General features: G+C 53.7%; 1 protein-coding gene and 1 pseudogene across 1 annotated transcript in view; one reads left to right on the forward strand and one right to left on the reverse strand.

Annotated features, from left to right (window-relative positions):
* The window catches only part of GRK5 (G protein-coupled receptor kinase 5), a 207901-nt gene that overhangs the window by 149249 nt on the left and 36106 nt on the right, over positions 1 to 22546 (reverse strand). The window lies entirely within an intron of this gene.
* On the forward strand, positions 12214 to 13233 carry LOC100357514 (uncharacterized; annotated as a pseudogene).

Consider the following 22546-nt stretch of genomic DNA (forward strand, 5'->3'; position numbering starts at 1 on the left):
CCCTCCCCCCAAGCCCCAAGCTGACCAGGGGACAACTACCCCCACTCCCATGGCTGCTCCGTCCCTCCCACTTCACGACCCCCTGGACAAACACAGACTCCTCCAGCAAGAGCCCCAGCTCAAACACCCAGGGCCCCCTCACCCTGCAGGGCGAGAGCCAGCTGCATCAACGGAGGCATTTCTTTACTTCTTCAACTGAATCACTTGTCTCTGAGGGTCAAATTCTTCTCTGGATGGGGAAATATAGGCTTTTGGTATCCCAGACGCTACCTATGACCCAGCTATTGGTTATACGCAGGTTGTTGGTGACTGTTCAGCCCGAACTCTGCTGCCCATTTTGCAATAGTTAAGCCAGGTTCTGCCGTGTCGATCATCGCCCCGCCTCTCCCTGGTGGCCTGCATGCTCAGGTTCACCACAGTGATCTCAACTTCCATGTCCATGCCATGTTCTTGGCATGCAGAGCAGAAACATCGGGTCCTCTGTAGAGCCAAACGCAAGACCAGGAGAGGCGTTCATTACAACGTGTTGTTCTTGGGTCTGGCCAAATGCACTGGCATGACTGATCTGCAAGCAACATTTTCAATCCCCTGTTCCTGGATATTTCAATTCCCTACTAACTTTTAGTATGTTTTAGTACAGACATCCAAGGACAGATTCTTTAAATCAGAGACAAACTGATCAACTGATCTATCTGACCTTGGCCACACAGATGGATCCCTCAAGCCCCATAGCCTGCTTTGAAGGTGTGTGTGGACAGGTGAGAGCCCCTGCTGCTTGCCATGGAGTCAGGTGTGTTGTAGCCATCTGTTTCCCCCCCCCAGCATCGAGTGTGTGCTCCTTTGTGGGTCTCCTTCCGTAGACCCTGGGGCTGGTGCTGTAGGGTGTTGGGTACATATATGGGCACTAGTTCTAGTTCCAGCTGCTCTACTTCTAATCCAGCTCCCTGCTGATACACCTGGAAAAGCAACAAAAGACACCCAAATCCTTGGATCCCTACACCCACATGGGAGACCTGGATGGAGCTCCAGGCTCCTGGCTTTAGCCTGGCCTACCCCAGCTGTTGCAGCCATTTGAAAAGTAAACCAAGAAAGAAGATCTCTCTCTCTCTCTTTCTCTCTCTCCTCCCCCCCAATTCAGCCTTTCAAACAAATAAATATAAAAGAAAGAGAGAAAGGAAGGAAGGAAGGAAGGAAGGAAGGAAGGGAGGGAGGAAGGAAGGAAGGGAGGGAGGGAGGGAGGGAGGGAGGGAGGGAGGGAGGGAGGAAGGAAGGAAGGAAAAAGAAAATCAGATCCTGCTCTGCCTGTACTTGCTGGGTCCCACAAGGAACAGAACCACCCAGCTCCTCTTTCCTCTCTGAGCACCTGGCTCGGGGTCTGGCACCTGCCATGAATTGTGTCCCCCAAAATGAGTATGTTGAAGAGCTAGCCCCTAGCACCTCAGGATTGGCCTACATTTGGAGACAGGGTCTTCAGAGAGGAGACTGTGTTAAAATGAGGCCATTAGGACACATGGAGAGACAGCAGGGGTACAAATGCATAAAGAGAAGCCCAGGTGAGAATGGAGCGAGAGGGCAAGCGACTGGGGGCACCCTGACCTGGGAAAATAAAATGCCATCATCTAGGCCACCCCACGCGGCAGCGTTTTGTTATAGTAGCCCCAGCAAACAGGGCACCTAAGAAGGGGCAATCAACAGGTGATGGATGGAAGAGGCAGGGAATAGGAAGAGGGAAAGGGGGCTCAGATCCACCTCTTCTGGAGACATCTCAAATCTGTCGGATCCCAGACTGTCTCTCCAGTGGGGCCACAGCAAACCAGAGGTCAGCCCAGAGAGGACTCCTGGCCCCCAAGCATCCAGGCTTTCACAGGGGGTCCCAGCAGTCATCTGCCTCTTTCAAGCCTCTGTGTGGGCCCCTGTGGCCCTGGACCTGCCACCCACTCTGCTGTGGCTTGGGCAAGTTGAAGGCCACTATGGAGAGGAAGCGCTGAGTTGCCCCCTATGTTTCTCCAACACCCACCAGGTAGAGAGGGGCAGCCTGTCCTGCAGAACAGGTAGACAGGTTCGCTCACGAGACCCATCTCTCAGGGCTAATCATAGCACCATCAGACCATTTCAGGAAGAAAGAGGCTAAGGCAGATTCCTGGGAAAGTTTGTTAAAAATACAGGGGCTGGCATTGTGGAATAGCAGGTAAAGCCAATACCTGCAATACCAGCATCCAATATGGTCACCAAATCATGGCCTGGCTGTTCCACTTCTGATCCAGCTCCCTGCCAATGGCCTGGGAAAAACTGCGGAGGATGGCCAAAGTACCTGGGCCCCTGACACCCACATGGGAGACCCAAATGAAGCTCCTGGTTCCTGGCTTCAGCCTGACCCAGCACTGGCCATTGTGGGCACCTGGGGAGTAAACCAGCAGATGGAAGATCTCTCTCTCTCTCTATCTATCTCCCCACCCCCTTTCAAATAAAGAAATAAATCGGGGTTGGGGGGACATACAGGTTCCTTGTCTAGCGGTATAACCACTTTGGAAAACAGTTTGTCAACATCTGGAAAAATCACACCTAGGACCTAGCATTCATACTGGGCATTCTATTGCCCAATAGAAAAGGAAGTGTCTATCCATAGAAAGACTCACGCACAACATTCATAGCCGCTGTATCTGGAATAGCAAGAAGCTGCAAACAACCAGCTGTCCAAACACATGAGTAGATGGCCTGCCTGCGGTTCACTCCCTAGATGGCCACAATGGCCAGGGCTGGGCCAGGAACTACATCTGGTCTCCCACGTGGGTGCAGGGGCCCAAGCACTTGGGCCATCTTCCACTGCCTTCCCAGATGTATTACCAGTTAGCTGGATCAGAACTGGAGTCCATATGGGATGTCAGCTTCGCAGGCAGCCGTTTAACCCACTGCACCACAACGCCGGCTCTGTTATGTTATTTTCACATCTGAAGGCTGTTTCCTGTCATCCAGCCTGGAGAAACGCTGGGAAGAGAAGCTCACGCAGTCAGGCAGCCGTTTGGTGTCTGTGCTTGGTGCCGTGGCCCGTGAGCTGTCAAGGGGCCGGCTAGCTGACAAAGACGTCAGTCCTTCACAGACGCACGGAGTCTGGCGAGAGGAGCACAGGCCAAGCAAACTCTGGACCCCACTGCACCTAATCCTCCACAAGGACATTCAGGTTAAAAATGTGTCCACCAAAACAGACTAAAACCCAGCCACTTGATCCAAAGGTCTGGCCAAGGAGTCATAAATGTTTCCAAGTCATAAGAACGTGGGACGGACATATGGCTATCCTGGGACTCCAACTGAATGTCTAATAAATCAACGTCAACCTAAACGTGTCTGACACTATTACAGTTATTCTGCATAGCACTGTGGGGGCCTGTCTTTCTCTCTCTCTCCCCCTCTCTCGTGCTTATATGCTTAGACACAAAACAAGGAAAGCAGTGTGCCGAAACACTGTGCTTGTGGTGCAAGTTGGTGGACTTTGTGCCTTATAAAGATTTTCTGTAATCTTGATTCTGTCACGTTTTTATTTGTTAGAAAAACACATCATAAAGGACCAATTTCATTTACCCATATAAATTGGTGCAGAAGTAATGAATTACATAATAACCGTCATGTGTGACTCCTAGGAAGCGCCACAAGCCCTAAGTCATTTGCCGAACAGCCCCGGGTTAGAAATGAAGACCTGGCCCAGGGCCCACCTCGGCCCTAACCAGCTGTGTGCTGTCATCCTCTCTGGGTCTTGGTCTTCTCACATGTGAAGTGAGGACTTCATCATGTGCAAGTGGACTTTGGGAATCATCCCACAACTGCAAAGGCGACTTCAAGAAAAACCAAAACCTGCTTTACAACAGGGCTGAGACACGTTGCTCATGCAATAGAAGCCCAGCGTCTCCCATTCCAGGGTAGGAAACTTGAACCTGGCAAGCAAAGGGGGAAGGATGTGGAGACGGCAGCCAGGTGGGTTCTCGAAACCTCCTGGGGAGCTGGGATGGCTGTGGACAATTGACCCCATCTGCCTCTTCAGCACTGCCCAACAAGATGTCCCCAAAGTCTCGTTCTCTCCTCGCTGACACTGAACTGGGAATGCTCAGAGTGTAAGATGCACTTTTACACATGCCCAGCTCTCCCCTGCCCCAAAGTTGCATTTTTATGGCAGTGCATAATCTCTGAGTGCCTTCCAAAGGCACCCAGCTAATTTCTTGGCATCTCACTGGGGTCATTGACCAGAAAGGGCAGCAGCCAATGCACGGCATGGCATGACTTTAAAATCGCCACAGGAAAAAGGTCTGCCGTGGAGAATGCACACTGGACCTCGGATGCAAAGGTCACCACTTATCACAGGAAACAGGGATCACCACACGCCTCTCCTTCCCTCGCCAAGTCTCCTTTTCAGGGAGTTTCAACAAGTGGAACCTGGAAGAGAGAGGACTGGCTGAAGTGAGAACACCATCAGTGGTTTCACCTGGAGGTCTCGGTGCCCAGCCGGCCCCATGGAAAGCAGCTCAGTGGGGTGGCCCTGATCCTGTCTCTGACATGTCAGGTGCAGATCACTGCTTGGAGAAGAGAAAGGATGCTGTCTCCTCCTCTCAGTCTGCCCTGGAAGCTCAGCAGCAGGCAGGAACCTCCCTCCCCAGGCTGGACACACCTGTGAGGTTAATAATGAGGGCCTGCCACCTACCGAGCCTCACCTATGCCCGGAGCCGTGCCCACTCAATCTTCCTCAAGCCCAGAGAGGTAGGAACTGTCAGTAACCTGTCTACAGGAGGGCATACCGAGAGCATTAGGGAGCTAACACGTGGCCAGACCAAAATTCAAGTACCAGTCTGGTGTCTGTGCTTGGCGCCGTGGCCCGTGAGCTGTCAAGGGGCCGGCTAGCTGACAGAGATGTCAGTCCCTCACAGACGCACAGCATCCGGAGAGAGAAGCACAGGCCAAGCAAACTCTGGACCCCACTGCACCTAATCCTCCACAAGGACATTCAGGTTAAAAACGTACCCAGCCACTTGATCCAAAGGTACTGCTTTGCAGTACTGTTCTCTCCAAGAAATTTTAAACTCAAAGGATCTTTGAATTTACACAGCCACTTCTTCCTAGCAATGGGAACCCAAGGCTCCTGGTGGCCTGGAGGCCTCCCCAAGTTCACCCAGAAGGAGCTGGGGTCAAGATTGAAACACTTGGGTGCTGATGTTCTCATAAAGGACCCCAGAGCCCCTCAGCCAAGGGGGTGGGGAAACCAGAAGCTGGAGTGTCACTCGACAGGTGCCTGCCCAGTCTGGAACATGCACAGTAGTGCCGTGATCTGGGGCTGCCAGTGCCTCAGCACCTTGCAGGGGGTGCTGGAGCACTAGAGGCTGGCACACTGCCCCAAACACCCATACCACCGTGGATGGATCATGGATGAATTTATTTAAAATCCTTTCTCAAAAGGTCCTGTATAGTCTGCCTGCTCTCAAGGTCACCATCCCTGATCTTTGCACCCTCCTGTACCAAGGCAGGCAGCTTCACATCCAAGCCCTCTCTGTGCCACCAGTGTCGCCCATGGCCCCTGACGCTCCCAGCACAGGACACATCTCAAAGTCAACTGCTTTGCACTTAGAGCTCAGCTGCCAAGAGCCCCTCTTAGAAACCCATATTCTGTTTGATTATGACTCCAGGGTATCTCCTCTCACCCCAAGACCTCAGAAGGCCAAAGCAGAGGTCAGTGCTGTGGCACAGCAGATTAAACAGCTGCCTGCAGCACCAGCATCCCATATGAGCACTGGTTCGAGTCCTGGCTGCTCCACTTCTGATCCAGCTCCCTGCTTGGAAAGCAGTGGAAGATGGTCCAAGTGCTTGGGACCCTACACTAACATAGGAGACCCAGATGAAGTTATTAGCTCTTGACTTCGGACTGGCTTCCATCCTCTCTTTCTTTCTCTTTCTCCTCTCTCTCTGTACTCTTCCAAATAAATAAATCTTAAAAAAAAAAAAAAAAAAAAAAAGAGGAGGAGAGGGAAGGGGCTGACATTATGGTACAGCAGGTTAAAGTGCTGGCCTATAATGCCAGCATCCCATATGGGCACCAGTTCAAGTCCTGGCTGCTTCACTTCCCATCCAGCTCACTGCTATGGTGCTATGGCCTGGGAAAGCAGCAGAAGATGGCCCAAGTCCTTGGCCTCTGCACCTGCATGGGAGACCCAGAAGAAACTACTGGCTCCTGGCTTCAGGTCAGCTCAGCTCCAGCCATCGGGGAGTAAGCCAGAGGATGGAAGACCTCTCTCTCTGCCTCTGCCTCTCTGTAACTCTGCCTTTCAAATAAATAAAATAGAAAAAAGGGGGAGGGGCTAGTTTCATCCATATTCTGAGGCATAGGCTATGTACATGGCATGGACAGGGAGAATTATTCTAGGTTCTATTTATTTGTTTATTTAAATATTTATTCATTTGTTTGAAAGGCAGAGTTACAGAGAGGCAGAGGCAGAGAGAGAGAAAGAGAGAGAGAGAGACTGAGGTGGGGGGCGGGGAAGAGGTCTTCCATCCGCTGGTTCACTCACCAAATGGCCACAACAGCTGGAGCTGCACTGACCCGAAGCCAGGAGCCAGGAGTTTCTTCCAGGTCTCCTGTAATGGTGCAGGGACCCAAGGACCTGGGCCATCTTCTACTGCTTTCCTAGGCCATAGCAGAGAGCTGGATCAGAAATGGAGCAGCCAGGACTCAAACCAGCACCCATATGGGAAGCTGGCTCTACAGGTGGCAGCTTTACCTGCTACACCACACCTGCTACCAGCCCCATATTCTAGGTTCTAGACAGGAATCCTAGAAGTATTGAGAAGGACTTCCCAGGCCATCAGACAATGGCTACCGTATCCCAGCCAAGGCACTACCCAGCTTCTGCCCGGCATCCTCTCCTGCCAGGAATCCCTCTCTCCAGCCAGCATAGGCCCCTCTGGAATGGCCAGGCCACCTTGTTACTCCAGGTCTCTCAAGTTGGGGCACAAAGGACACAGCCAGGCCTGATGATCTGAGGCTGTTGGGACATTAAAGTACGCAGTCACCTGATCTGGCCCCACTACAGATCCTGAGGTATCTCAGGCTCAGCTCACTCATCAGGACAAAACCCCTGTGTGCTGGCCCCATGCAGGCCCCACCTAAGCACACTGCAAACACACATCGGCACAGTTCACACTCACAGCACTCTGTGTGCACTGGCTCTCACACACGAGAAGTGCTCTGAGAAGCTGAGAAGCACATCCAAGGCTACCCCGGCGAGAGGAGGAGGCAGGGTGCAAACCCAGGTCTGTCCCATTCAGCACGTGTGCATTTGGCCAGCATGGGTCCCAGCCAATGTAGAAGTTTAGCATGTTCAGAACCACGTATGACGAACAGGGAATGTCTGCCACATTTGGAGGACTGTGCCGGCCCACAGGGATGGGCACCCAGACTTTACTTCCAGGTCAAGGACATGCAACTTGAGACTGTGAAAAGACACAAAACAGGGCCTAGTGCACATGTCATAAAGTCGTTGATTACCAAAATTTTTTATTGAGATTTATTTATTTGAAAGGCAGAGTGAGAGAGAGAGAGAGAGATTCCCATGCAGAGGCAGAGAGAGAGATCTTCCATCCGCTGGTTCATTCCCCAAATGGCCACAAAAGCTGGAAGTGGGCTGATCCAAAGATAGGAGCCAGGAGCTTCTTCCAGGTCTCCCACATGGGTGCAGGGGCCCAAGTACTTCAGCCATCTTCAGCTGCTTTCCCAGGTACATCAGCAGGGAGCTAGATGGGAAGTGGAGCAGCTGGGACTCCAACCGGCCCCCATATGGGATGCCAGCTACGGCACAGTGCTGGCCCCTGATTACCAAATATTAACTCCATTATGTTTATAAAACCCTATGAGGTAGGCAGAGTTTTCCCAAATAAGGAAACACTCCAAGTCACGTTGCAAACACAAATGCTGGCACTCGGAATACACTCCAGGAGCCAGTCCAGAGTCCACACACTGAGCCTGGTTGCTAACCTGCACTCAAACATCTGTTTTTTTGAGCTGGTCAGGCCCAACCTCCCCGTTCGTGGCCGTGGCCGGCCATGGACGCCCGCACACCCCACCCGGCACTGATGGTATGAGTCATTTACGAGCTCTGGACGGCCAAGGTCTTCAGGTTCAAGGAGCTGGTGACTCAGTGCAGTCGCCCTGTCCAGGGCTGCAGATTTCTTTGTCCAGCGTGCAGATCTGTATACGCTAAATGTCTGTTTACTAGAGCCAAACAAAGAAGTCAAGGGAGCAAACAAAATCTGTAGGAAACACATGGTTGCGGCCTGTGGCTGGGAGACAAACAATAGAAGGGGAAAGGCCGGGACAGAACTCCGGGCAGACGCAGCCTTGGAGCGCCAGCGCTCGAGGCCACACCAGTGCCTGCGAGGGTCCAGGGCCCCAAAGGGCACCGCTGAACGTGTGTGACGAAGGCAGGACTTCCGTGGACACCAGCGCTGCAGTACGGGAGCTTAGCAAGGTGCGGGTCAGCTGCGCAAGGCGGGCCCTCTTATTATTAACCAAGATAAGATTAGGACTATTAACAACGCTCCTGGCAGTTGAACACCTTTCATCCTATCGCTTGGGCCTTGCTCTCTGAGGTGGCGGAGTTCAAATTCCACATTTATGCTCCGCCAGAGGCCTGGCTTGTCCATTCACTCCAACACAAATGAAATTTCCAGAGCTTTCTTAAGAATGCAGAGGTTTTTGTTCTTTGAACTGGTGTGCCAAGCACCCAGCAGTCAGAGCTGCTGGAAGGAAACAGCCTATTGTTTTGCCTACAAAAGCCACACTTACCTCTCCACTTCACACTTCTTCAGAGAAGCAGCTGAGACTCTGCTACAGCCTCCCCTCCCCAACCAACTCCAGCATTCACGCAGCATGCGAGAGCCCCTTCCATCAAACAGGCCATGGGCAGTGTGGCCCAGGGCTGGCACCGGTGCAGTCAGGGAGCTGGACAGCATACCAGCAAGGCCCAGGCACAGATTTCAGCAAACACTGGCAAAGAAGGAACTGAATAGGTTCAGTGGTGAAGAATAATGGGGCTTGGGGGCCAGCGCCATGGTGCAGTGGGTTAAAGCCCTGGCCTGAAGCGCCAGCATCCTATATGGGCATCAGTTCTAGTCCCGGTTGCTCCTCCTCCAATCCAGCTCTCTGCTATGGCCTGGGATAGCAGTACAAGATGGCCCAAGTGCTTGGGCCCTGCACCTGCGTGTGAGACCTGGAAGAAGCTCCTGGCTCCTGGCTTCGGATCGGCGCAGCTCCAGCCGTTGTGGCCATCTGGGGAGTGAACCAGCGGGTGGAAGATCCCTCTGTCTCCACCTCTCTCTGTAAGTCTTTCAAATAAATAAAATAAATCTTTAAAAAAAAGAAGAAGAAGAAGAATGAGGCCAGGTGAGAGGGGCAGACGGAGGCCCCCTGAGGAGGGAAGGGCTGTACCAAACCCTGCAGGTTGATGAGGAATGAACTGGATGGAGGGCAGGGCAGAGGGGCGAAAGGGCTGCAGGCAAAGGGGGCAGCACGGGGCAGGCACAGTCAGAGCATCCAAGGGAGCGCAGTGGCAGCGCAGACACAGAGAGGGGCTGGCACAGCGGGCAGGGGCATAGCCAGGAGGACGCCTTCCCTCCAGATGCCCCTGCCCGGGGCTGGCAAACCTCTTCAAGGTGGTTCTCAGGAAGAGACTCGGATTACAAGTCCGGACACTCTTGTCAGTCCCGACCACCTCTACAGGGTTCAAGTGTGCAAAGCTCTGGGAGCAGAGCCTGCCCACAGGACCCCACATAACACAAGCCCCCGGCAGCTCCTGTACCAGGGCTGAACACACAGGTGCCAGCTGCCCCCGGGCACCAGTTACGAGGCCATGAGTGCTCTCAGGAAATCCCATCTGTGGGGAGGGGGCTCCATCACCCACCTGCACCCAGTCTTCCCTCCCTCCTTCCCGCAGGAAGCAGGCCATGGCTATTGTCCATTGTTCCCAGCCAGTCCCCCCGCCCCCAGTTGTCAGAGGTGAGGCCAGTGCTCCCACAAGCAGGGAGACACAGGAGAACTGGGGTCGTCAGACTTCCCAGGAAAGTCCCTCTTTGTTTAGAAAGCACAGAGAACAAACAGAACGCTGCCCGGAAGGGTCTGCAGTGAGTAACAAGGCCCCAGTTCCACCCCAAGGAGGAGGCACACGTGGTCCCCTGGAGGGCGCCCCCTTTGTTACTCACTCCCAAGTCATTCCAGAGTGGAGGCTGCTGGGGCCCAGGCCTTTGCAGAGGATGTGGATGCCCCTTCGGCTCAAGGCCTGGGGACATCTCTCCTGAGTCCTAGCATGACAATGGTGATGATGGAAGACGACCTGGCACCACGCCACTGCTTCCACCAAGGCACACGTTTACCGTGTGTCACAGACCTACAACACGGCTGCGACCTCCGTGTCACAGAGGAAAACAGAGGCTCAGGGAAATTCGGTAAGTTGCCTGAGGTCCCAACTGAGCCCTGGAAGAGTCAGGACCCAGCCCTGGCGGCCCGGCCTCCCAGCCACTAAATCACACCCACGTGTGTGCCACGAGAAGCCAAAGGGGAACCTGCACTCACGGTGTGGACATCCCAACGTCCACTGAAACCAGCACGTGGGGCAGCCCCAAGCTGGAGGAAGTGAAGCCGGGCTCCCCCTAGAGAAGCACTGCACCCAGAGGCCAGAACAGCACCGCGGCAGCTTTGTTCTAAGTAACCGGACGGTGGGTATGGAACACGCAGCCCGTTTCAGAGTTGACTTTGTGCAGCAGTTTTCCCATCTGCCGCTTCCAAAGCAGGTGAGAGAAACAACAAATACAGGGAATCGGCCCATCTGCGAGCACACGCAGGGCGTGGGTGAGGGGCGAGGCGGGTGCCCAGCACGGGGAGTCGGAGCCAGCGGTCTCTACCCTGACCTTTGCCACCTAAGTAGCGCACCCTGTGGGTCCCCAAAGCCCACGGGGCCCTGGTTGGGGCTCAGAGTTCGTGTGGGTACTCTGCCCTCCTCTTCCTCGTCCTGCAGAAATTCAGGCTCACAGGGCCCCGCTTCCTGGACCCAGCTGGGCCGAGGGTTAGTGCTGCAGCAGCCTCGCTGTCCCGTGTCGCGTTTGTGTGGCTGAGCCAGGCGAAGCCCCTGATGAAAACCCAGCCTTGAGCAATTCCTGGGGCTGTCTACTCCAACTCCTCTTCCTGCAGGTTTCTTGGGCCCTGGGGAGAGCAGCAGCCTGACCCATCTGCTGTGGAACCCAGGCCTGGCCCAGCCCAGCTCATCTTTGGCCTGTCCATTTGCCCTACTCCACAGTCCCTCAGTCAGGGCCCCAGCGTGGGCGTCCTCTGCGCAGCCCCCATCAGGAGCCCACAATCCCATGCCCAGCTTCCTGCCAATTTTCACCCCACCCCCAGACTGGGAAATCGGAGGAACAGCCATCTACACCAGTCCCAGATAATCAAACCCCTCTTCCCCACATCTCCCCCAGGCCCTATAACTGGCCAAGTCGACACCTGATGAGAAATGGGCACAAAAGCCCTGTGGTTCCCCAACAGCCAGGCAGGAAGAAGTCGGGACAGGGCAGGAGGGGGAGGTTTGGCGGTGTGTGGTGCAGAGGGTTGAGCTGTTGCCTGCTATGCTGGTATCTCATATGAGCACCAATTCAAGTCCCAGCTGCCCTACTTCCTCTATAGCTCCCTGCTAATGCGTCTGAGAAAGCAGCTGAAGATGGCCTGAATATTTGGGCCCCTGCCACCCAGGTGGGAGACAAAGATAGTGTTCTTGGCTCCTGGCTTCAGCCTGGCCCAGCCCTGACTGTTGCAGCCATTTAGGGAGTAAACCAGTAGATGGAAGATCTCTGTGTCGCCCTCCCTCTCTCTAACTCTGCCTTACAAATAAATAAATAAATCTTTAAAAAGAAGAAGTCATGGCCGGTGCCACGGCTCACTAGGCTAATCCTCCGCCTGCGGCGCCAGTACCCCGGGTTCTAGTCCCGGTTGGGGCGCTGGATCCTGTCCCAGTTGCTCCTCTTCCAGTCCAGCTCTCTGCTATAGCCCGGGAAGGCAGTGGAGGATGGCCCAAGTGCTTGGGCCCTCCACCCGCATGGGAGACCAGGAGGAAGCACCTGGCTCCTGGCTTCGGATCAGCACAGCACGCCAGCAGTGGTGGCCATTTGTGGGGGTGAACCAACGGAAGGAAGACCTTTCTCTCTCTCTCTCTCTCTCTCTCTCTCTCACTGTCTAACTCTGCCTGTCAAAAAAGATAAATAAAAAGAAGTCGTCAGGAAGATGTCTCCATGTCCACAAAGGACCCACCTTCTCCGCCTCCTACCCTGGCTGCAGGATTAGCCATGTGCTGACCCTCTGGCCTTACTACTCAACTTCCTCACCCTTAAAAACATCCAAGTTATGAAAGGGAAGGAAAAGCTCACTGGAGGGTGGCTGAGCGTTTGGGAAGGGCTCTCCTTAGAGAAAACAATCAGCATTGTTTCTAAAAGTAGGTTAAGACGTTTCTCGCTGAACGCCGCCGACATGGTGTTCAGGCACTTCGTGGAGGCTGGCCGAGTGGCCTATATCTCCTTTGGGCCTCATGCCGGGAAGCTGGTCACGATCGTGGATGTCACTGACCAGGGCTTTGGTTGATGGACCCTGCACCCGGGTGAGGAGACAGGCCATGCCTTTCAAGTGCACGCAGCTGACTGACTTCATTCTCAAGTTTCCGCACAGTGCCCGCCAGAATATGTCCGAAAAGCCTGGGAGAAGGCAGACATCAATACAAAATGGGCAGCCACAAGATGGGCCAAGAAAATTGAAGCCAGAGAAAGGAAAGCTAAGATGACAGATTTTGACCATTAGAAAGTCATGAAAACAAAGAAAATGAGCAACAGAATAATCAAGAATGAAGTCAGGGAGCTTCAGAGGCAGCTCTGCTGAAAGCTTCCCCCAAAAAAGCACCTGTTGCTAAGGGTGCTGTAGCTGCCGCTGCTGCCGCCGCTGCCGCCAAGGTTCCAGCGAAGAAGGCGACCACTGCGGGCAGGAAGGCTGCAGCCCAGAAGGCTCTGGCCCAGAAAGCCGTGGGCCAGAAGGCAGCACAGCCTCCTAAAGCTCAGAAGGGCCAGAAGCCTCCAGCCCAGAAGGCACCTGCACCAAAGGCATCTGGCAAGAAAGCATGAGAGGCTGTTAAGAAAGTAATAAAGATTCTTTATGACAAAAAAAAAAAAAAAAAAAAAGTAAGTTAAGAAACCAGATTCTCAGGCCCGTGCCTTGCAAGGCAAACTTCCATGCACCGATGGGCACAATCGCCCACCTCGGGCCATCCTCCTGGGAGAAGCCAGGATGCCTCAGCCTCCAGGTGGTCCTGGGCTCAGCGGGAGATGACCTCTGAGAACCCCACGGTTGGTAGGGACTAGAGACAGAATCAAAGCCGCCTGCCCTGGGCACCCTCATGCTGAACGCAGCTGGGAGTTCACATGGCCAGTGGTTCTAGCCCCGGTCCTGCAGGGCCCAGTGTCTTCCTGGGGCACCCAGAATGTCTGGAAACATCCATGCCTTCCAGAGGAGGGGCCCCCGCTTCCAGCACAGCAAAACCAGGTACTCTGTGGGCTGAGAACACCAAATGCACTGGTCAGCTTGGGCTGCCCTAACCGAGCACTGTGGCCAGGGCCACTGAGACAGCCTGCTGAGACAGGGATCTGTTGCCCACAGCTCTGGAAGGGGCAGTCCAAGACGAAGGTGCAGGCCAATGCAGTTCCGCAGTGAGGGCTGGCGTCCAGCCTTGCTGTGTCCCCACGTGGTGGAGAGAAAGCCCTGGTCTCCCTTCCTCTTCTATCAGGATACGGATTTATCTCATCCTAGGTCCTCACCGGCATGCCCTCATCTCAGCCTACCTACACTCAGAGGTCCCAGCTCCCACTGGAGACCCAGGCTTTACCCTCTGACTGCAATGGGGGAGGGGCGGCAAGCATTGGGCCCCAACTCCAACTCCAGGCCCAAGTCCTGGCACCGCCACTCACTTGCTGGGAGACGGCAAAGCTCTTGTTACAGTGAGCCAGGGTCTCCTCACCTACAAGGCTGGCAGCACCTGGCTCCCAGAAGAGCAACAAGAGGGAGGAAACGAAGGAACAGAAAGCAGAGAGCACAGGAGGTGGCACATGAGCTGGGCCCCGAAGACGGTGGGCTGCAAGGGAACACACTGAGCCCAGAAACCCGGGCGTGGTCCCCAGCTGCTGTCTCTGAGGAGGCTTCCAGGAGTCTCCTCGACCAGGCAGGGGGGAGGCACGTGAGGATGGAGGGCATCTCTGAGCTGGCCTTCCCCACCGGACCCTGAGCTCCCGGGGACAGGCCTGTGCCTTCTGGACCCGACTACCCTGAACGAATTATTCTTTCACAGACAACGGCAGACACATTGCACCCGGGCTACTCAAGGGAGCCCTGGCCAAGAGGGAAAAGGAGAGGCCCCCGTGGCAGGGGCCTGTCGTTTTACCCCACCCAGGGCTGCCATCTCCACTAAGGACTGCCCTGCCCCCACTTGCTGTGCTGGATGCCAACCAGCACCCTGCCCCCACCTAGGACTCAGGCCGGACAAACTGAGAATGCCCACCCCTGTCCACAGCCCACAAAACCCCAGCAAGGCGGAGCTGGTCAGGGAGAGGTCTTCCTTTTAGGGACGGGCAACCTCAAGCACACAGCAGGTGACCATCTTTCCTGTGGTGGGGAACAGTGAGCAGTGGCAGCCACCACTCCGAGATAAGCAGCACCAGAGCTGTGGGAAGAGGGAGGCAAGACTCAAAGAGGGACAACTTCAGGCAAAGCACACGAGCCCCACCCGGACTGAACCTCCCAGACCTGTGGGCCCACCAGTTCCTGGGAGGTGTTAGTTTTGCTGAAGCTACTTGGAGTTGCACTTCTGCGACTTGTAATAGAAAGAGATAGGCCTAATCACAGCCGTCTGGCTGAAACTCAGCAGAACCAGGGCTGAAAAAGGAAAATGAGGCAAGTTGCAGACACCAGAGGGGAGCACGCTGTGAGCCACTCATTCTGGGGGACACACGCGAGCCTCCCCAGTGAGGCTCCCGCCTGGGGGCGTTCCTTCTCTCAGGACGTGTGCTATGGAAAAGGAAGCAAACCCTGGGTAACCTGCTGGGCCTTGGTGCTGCGGTGGGAGAAGAGAGGGAAAACAAGAGAGAGCACAGCTGGAAAGGGAGCTAGCTTCCTCCCTGGCCAAGGATACTCAGACTTATAAGGTAAAAAAGGTGAACATCACTGATCCCCGTTTCCCAAACTATTCCAGCAGTGCCAAGAGATTTCTGCAAAGGAAAAAAAAAAAGTGGGATTGGGATTCAGTGCTCAAAGAACTTGGGGAAACCTGATTAATGCTGCAAAATAGACATTTTAAAAATTCCTCTGCAAGACTTATCAGAGCCTTTGATACCAGAATGTATCTGATGATTATCCAAGGAGATACAGGCAGAAATATTCCCCAGCACATTTGACCACAGAACCCTTTGACCACCTCCTGCACCAGTGTTCCGTGGAACATTTGTTAAATGTAGATCCAAGCAAAGCTGCACACCCACAGAGGAAGACAGCTGCGCTCAGAGAAGTGCGGCTACTTGCTAAAGATCACAAAGCAAGCACGTCCACAGCTCTAGAGCAGAAAACCCCGGCTCCTCGGCTCCCCGTCCACTGCTCCTCAAGGCCCCAGCCCATCACATCGACCCTCAGTGTCAGTTTAATCACTCCAGTCTTGGTTGTTTCCTAAAGCCAAGGCTAACTCGCATTTTTTTTTTTTTTTAAGACATTCATATGTCATCTTCAGGCTGCACAGAACCTAATTTGGATCTGACTTCAGGATCTCACACAGGGACACCACTGTGCTTCTAAATTCCAAGACACGACCTCAGCCATACTTCCTGGCGGGCCCGACCGGCTGCCAAGTGTCTGCGTGCATGGTGGGAAAAATCAGCAACTCGCACTCCTCCGTTTGACAACACAAAGTATGGTACACAGGACAGAACAAAAGTGAGTTCTGAGAATGGAAATGTAAATGTGTCAAAGGAACTTGATAAAAAGTATCGTGGCATCATCTCACTGGATCAATTTTAACTTCACAGCCTAAGATCCAATTTTTAAAATAGATAGTAAAAAAGTTTAAAAATCCAAGTGTTCATTGGCTTTTTAAAAATTATCTCAAGAGAAAGTTACATCACAATGTTAGCATAACACTGTACACTGGATAGAAGAGGCTGAAATCCCTCCTGAGCCTGTGTTCAGAACTCTGCTGAATACTGCAGTGGCCACTAACCATGTGTAGCTACACGCATTTAGACTTTCATTCATTAAAACTGAACTGCAGGGGCTAGCACTGTGACATAGTAGAGACAGCCTCCATCTGCAGTGCCAGCATCCCGTATGGGCGCCGGTTTGAGTCCCGGCTGCTCCACTTCCCATCCAGCTCTCTGCTATGGCCTGGGAAAGCAGTGGAGGATGGCCCAGATCCTTGGGCCCCTGCACCTGCGTGGGAGACCTGGAGGAAGCTCCTGGCTCCTGGCTTCAGATCAGATCAGCTGTGGCCATTGCAGCCATTTGGGGAGTGAACCAGTAGATGGAGGATCTCTCTCATTCTCCGCCTCTGCCTCTCTGCAAGTCTGCCTTTCAAATAAATAAATAAAAATCTTTAAAAACACTGAACTGCATTGAAGACTCAGGGGCAGGTGTCGGCACAACAGATGAGACCCTGTGTCCAAGTTGGAGTACCTGGGTTGGAGTCCCAGCTCTGACTCCCAGTCCCAGCTTCCTGCTAATGCAGACCCTGGGAGGCAGTGGTGATGGCTTATGATTGGCTTCCTGTCACCGAGTGGGAGACCCAGGCTACCAGCATCGGCCTGGCCTAGCCCAGGGCACTGTGGGCCTTTAGAGGAATGAACCAGAGGATAGCAGATTTCTCTGTGTCTCTCTTAAATCATGAATTAAAAAACAATTTCAAATTCCATTCCTTGGTAGCACCAGCCACCCTTCAAGCACAGCCTCACATGACTGCCATCACGGACATGACAGATACAGAACAGGCCATCCTCACAGAAGGTTCTAGCATTGCTCTCCACTCTCTGACCCACTCTGTAGCCATGGCTGACTGGCCTAGGGCAGGCCACAGAAGGGCAGTTGACGGAAGGCTGGGGTATCTGGACGATGACCCAAGTTGAAGACCCCATCCAGCAGAAAATCTGTGTCTACCTCACCCACCAAGTGCAACTCTTTTGGGGGAGTCTGAAGCCGACAGGCAGTCAGCTGGCAGAGGGAACACAAGAAGAGACAGGCAGTCAGCAGGAACGGTGGGACAGGGAAGGAAACCGCCACGCCGAAAGAAGGTGCAGGGGCTCAGCAGGAAGTAACCGCCTAGTTCTACCTCACCTTGGCCAGCTTCCAAACACCCTCCTGTGACTCTGGCTGCCAGCGCCAGCTCTCCCTGCAACGGAGCAGGCTGGCAGCGCAAGGAAAGACTGAGAGCTGGCAGCAGCCCTCCCTTAAGGACGAGTGGGAGATGGGGTTTGGACACCCCCGTCCCCAGCCCCACAGGTGCAGGAGGACCCAGGGTGAGTGTTGCACTTAGCCCTCAATGGGACGGAGGACCACTGCCCAGAGGGTACCTCACTGACCACACACCCTTTGCTAACACGCTTCCTTTTCCTCTCGCTTCTCCACTCCCCTCTTGATGTTTCCAGGGACCCACAAAGGCTATTTACACTCAAATCACTGCCTCAGAGTCCACTTCCAGGGAACGCAAACCAGAACAGGAGAAGTAGGCTGCGTGAGGCTTTGTTCCTTGCAACTAAAGAGCCAGGCACCTTGGCTCTGATCGGTTTGAGAGATGGGGATGTAAAGAAAGAAACAAATGCTCACACATCACCGGTGGGAATGCAAAATGAGAAAGCGCTTTGGAAAACAGCTTGGAAGTTTCTGGTAAAGTTAAACATACACCTACCATATGACCCAGCAATCCCACTGCTAGTTATTTACCCAAGCGAAATGAAAACGTATGTTCACACAAAAAGCTGTGCGTGAGTGTTTATAGTGGCTTTATTCATAATCACCCAGAACTGGAAGCCACCCAAATGTCTTTCAACGGGGGAACAGATAAACAAAGCATGGGCTCCTACTCAGAAATCCAAAGGAACTGATACAGAGAGACATGAACAAATCTCAAATGCCTCACGCTAAGTGAAACACTCGAAAGGCCACATTCTGTCGGATTCCATTTGTGCAACATTCTTGTCAAGACAAACACAGAGATGGGAAACAGATCAGTGGGTGCCCAAGACTGGGGGCTCCAGGGCGGTGAAAGCGCTCTTAATGGTGTTAAGGACAAGAGTGCATGTTTGTTAAAATACTCACAACTGTGCACGTTAGGAAGGTAAATGTTGGGGCCAGCATGTGGCACAGTGGATTAAGCTGCCACCTATGATGCCAGCATCCCATAAGAGTGCTGGTTCAAGTCCCCACTGCTCCACTTCTGATGCAGCTCCCTGATAATGTGCCTAGGAAGGCAGCAGAAAATGGCTCAAGTCCTTGGGCCCCTGCCGTCCACATGGGAGATCCGGATGGAGTTCCAGGCTCCTGGCTTCAGCCTGGCCCAGCCCTGACTATTGCAGACATTTGGGGAGTGAACAAGGGGATGGAAGATCTCTTCTCTGTGTAACTCTGCCTTTCAAATAAATAAATTTCAAAAGAGGGCGGGAAGGAAGAAGGAAGAAGGAAGAAGGAAGAAGGAAGAAGGAAGGAAGGAAGGAAGGAAGGAAGGAAGGAAGGAAGGAAGGAAGGAAGGAAGCTGTTACTGTATACAGCTTACATCTTAATTGAAAAAATGGGAGGAAATGGAAGACAATGAAGGCCGTACTCTAAGCAAGGTTCCACAGCATGCTCCTGGATGAGCTGGGGCCAGCTCCTCAGCCACGGCTGGAGCGTGGCTCTAAAGAAAGACACTAAGTCGCAGTCGCCCATGCACAGCACCCCGTACTGAGGCCGGGATATCCCACCTGTGACAGCGGGGCATGGGGAGAGGATGTGGGCACTTTGCCGTCTGAAGTCACAACTGCAGAGGCTCCTAAAGCCACCAGGCAAATGAGTAAGACACAGCCAGCCTACCATGTGTGAGGAGGTTTCTATTGGAGGTGTTAGACACCTCAAGGAGACGTCAGGGGCTGTGGCCAGAGTTTAAATGAACAGGGCACCCAGAGATGAAGGGATAAACAAATGTGGGTCTGAACCAAAGCCCACCAGGAAGAAGGCACTGCTGACACCTGCCACTGGGTGGATGAACTGTGGAAACAGCATGCTAAGTGACAGACACCAGACACAAAAGGCCACATTTTGTATGACTGCATTTATGTGAAATGTTCAGAACAGGTCACTCCATGAAGACAGGACACGGGCAGTCACCAGCAGGTGCAGTGGGGCAGAGCAGAGTGACCGCCTCGAGGGTTCTCTCTGGGGTGGTGAAAGCGTTTCGGACCTTGACGGTGGGGATGAGCTCTTACAGCCACACCCGTGTGAGGGACTGATCCTGCTGCCTGTGCAGAGACACTCAGAAGCTCCTCCCCTCACAAGGTGCCACTGGCTCTTGTCCTGCTGGCCACAAAGGCTTCCTGCTCCTTGTGTCTTGAGCAGAAAGAACCTGGGTCCCTCTGTCCCTGAGAAAAAGAGCTCACCTCTGACCAGGTCCACTATTATTCCAGAAACCTGTACCGCAACCTCTCCTAGGTCCTCTTGGCTCCAAGCAGCTCCCTCTCCTCTGCCAGGGGAGCCAGAACAGCCCCCAGCCTTCTAGTCGATCCTCTTCCCAGTCTCCTCCCAGCTGCTGGCCTTGCCTGCACATACGTACACACCTGCCCATCCACTCTACTATTCATTTTTTTTAAGTCAAACATCACACATCCTGATGTCCCTGCGTTCTCCATTTCTCTTTACCTTTGAAGCCCACCTCCTCCTGGAGGAGGAATGATCCAGAGTCACTCACACTCGATTGGCTTGCACCAGCCCCAGGTCCCCAAGCTGGAAGCCCTCCTCCATCTCCCACACCAACTCCTTCTCCTGCCTCCCTGGCCTGGCCTCCAGGTAGCCCACCAGGTGAGCACCCATCTGCCACTGCAACAGCTGCTCTCCCTGTGAACTCCCTGAGCACAGGCTGCCTGCTTACCACTCTGTATCTCCAGCCCTGGGAACAGGATGTGACTCTCAGAATTGCTGAATGAACAAATGAATAAATCAGAATGCCAAAAAAAATAAATTCTTTCCTGTCTAAACACCATCCCAATACACGGAAATGTGAAGTGAGGCAGAGGAGGCAGAACCCTCTTCTGGGCATCAAGAGGCAGGAACTGAGTTCCAGCGGCATGACTTCAAGGGGATCATGGTCCTCTCTGACCCTGTTTGTTTCTTTAAAATTGGTTGCTTGGCTGCAATCCTCTTTAAAGTTCTCCTCAACACAAGTGCTGCATGATTCTGACAGCATTCTTCAAAGGTGCATAGCATTAAGGGGTCAGTGCTGTGGCACAGTGGGGTAAGCTGCTGCCTGCAGCTCCAGCATCCCATATGGGCACTGGTTTGAGTTCCAGCTGCTCTACTTCTGATCCAGCTCCCTGCTAATGAGCCTGGGAAAGCAGTAGAAGATGGCCCAAGTGCTCAGGGCCCTGCACTCACAGAGGAGATCTGGAAGAAGCTCCTGGCTCCTGGCTTTGGCCTGGCCCAGCCCCAGCCATTGAGGCCATTTGGGGAGTAAAATCAGCAAATGGTAGCTCTCTCTCCCTCTCTCCTCCCCTCCCTCCCTCCCCTCTTCCTCACTCCCTCCCTCCTTCTCTCTCTCTCTCTCTAATTCTGACTTCCAAATAAGTAAATAAATAAATCTAAAAAAAAAAAGAAGAAGAAATTAAAGGTGTGTCGCCAGCCCAGCAGGTAGCTCAGCCTCTTCCACTGTGGTTGGTTTGGTTTAAAGGGCAGGAATCAGAGGATGCACACTGGCCCCTAACTAAGGCCTAACATTTTCAGCAGGTGTCACAGCATTCTGGACTTCATCCTCTTCCCAGGGGTCGCTGAGAACGTAAGAGTATCTGAAAACAAGAGTGCCCGTGAAAAAGTGGACACACATGCACATGCACGCACACACAACCCTGGGGAACAGAACCCACACACTCCCCCAGTCAGAGCTCCAGAAACTGTGTCTGGGAGATGCTGCATTTTTCCAGAATTGTGTCATCCTTCCCAACAAAGGTCACGCTCGGGGCTCACAGACCTCCGAGAGCTGGGTGGGGCTGTCCGGGCCACAGTGGAGACAGCTGGCCACTCACATCACTCTTACGGTAGCTAAGACCTCCAGATGAGCTGGGTGCATACAGGCTGGAGTGGGCTGCTGGTCCCACCGTGACTAGGCAGTGCCCTGTGAGCACTGCAGGAACAGGCCCAGGCAGGCTTGGCCTCGGCCTGCTGGGCAGAAAAACAGAGCAGCTGTGTGGAGGCGTCCCAGCTTCTGGTGTAAAAATAAAGGAAGTGGGGGTAGAGAACAAGCTTGCCCTGGGCAGGGTCCGGGGGCTGCTGAAGCCACCAAGGTGGGAGAAGAGGCATCAGTGACCCGAGGTGACTCCTCTTCTGATGCAACACTGAACTTGAGGTAGTTAGGGGGCACTCCAATTCTAATGCTTTTCCTCGGAATTGTGGGACTTCACTGAAGGCCACCGCAAAGTCAGGAGTCCGCCAGGCCTGGGCTCGGGTCACACTGGGTGGCTGGGAGGCTGAGGCTGTGTCCCCTACACCAGTGGTTATCACATCAGGGCAGCAATGAGCCTCAAGAGCCAGCAAACCAGGCCGACCTCCCCTACCTGGCACGGGGACAGGGCCCAGGCGTTCTATCTGGCCTCGACCCTCAATTCCGAGTGTCCTTCATCTTCCCTGAGAACTCCTGGCCTCTGGACATTTGGTTTACTGGCCCCAGGGGAGGAAGACGACGTTGATGATGATCTGGGGAAGCTCAAGTTCAAACCTTGCCCCATGGCTGCACTGCTCAGTTTGTTTGGGGCAGAAGGGTGCTATTTGTCAAGGTCTCCCCTTAGAGCCCATAGACAGGAGGTAAAAGCCATTGAATGACCCCAGCCCCTCACAAACACCCCCACCAGCAACTCAGGACTAAGGCACACCCATTTCCTGGGAAAGGGCTGCACTCCGGACACTGGATGCTGCCAGGAGCCTTTCCCAGGAAGGCACGTTTGGCCTAGAGGTCAGATTGCTCTCGGGAAGCCCACATCCCACACCAGAGTACCTAGGTTCAGGTCCTGACTCTACTCTCACTCCAGCTTCCTGCTCATGCAGACCCTAGGAAGCAGTAGGTGATGGCTTGAGTACTTGGGCCCCTGCCATCCATCTGGGAGGCCTGGACTGAGTGCCTGGCTCCCAGCTTCTGCCTAGCCCAGCCCAAGCTGCTGCAAGCACTTGGGGAGAGAACCAGCAGAGGGGAGATCGCTCTCTCTGTGTGTCTATTTGTCTCTCTTCCTGTCTCTC

Source organism: Oryctolagus cuniculus, chromosome 15 (assembly GCF_051225735.1).
Source record: "Oryctolagus cuniculus isolate XC-2025 breed Fujian yellow rabbit chromosome 15, ASM5122573v1, whole genome shotgun sequence".
Taxonomy (NCBI): Eukaryota; Metazoa; Chordata; class Mammalia; order Lagomorpha; family Leporidae; genus Oryctolagus; species Oryctolagus cuniculus.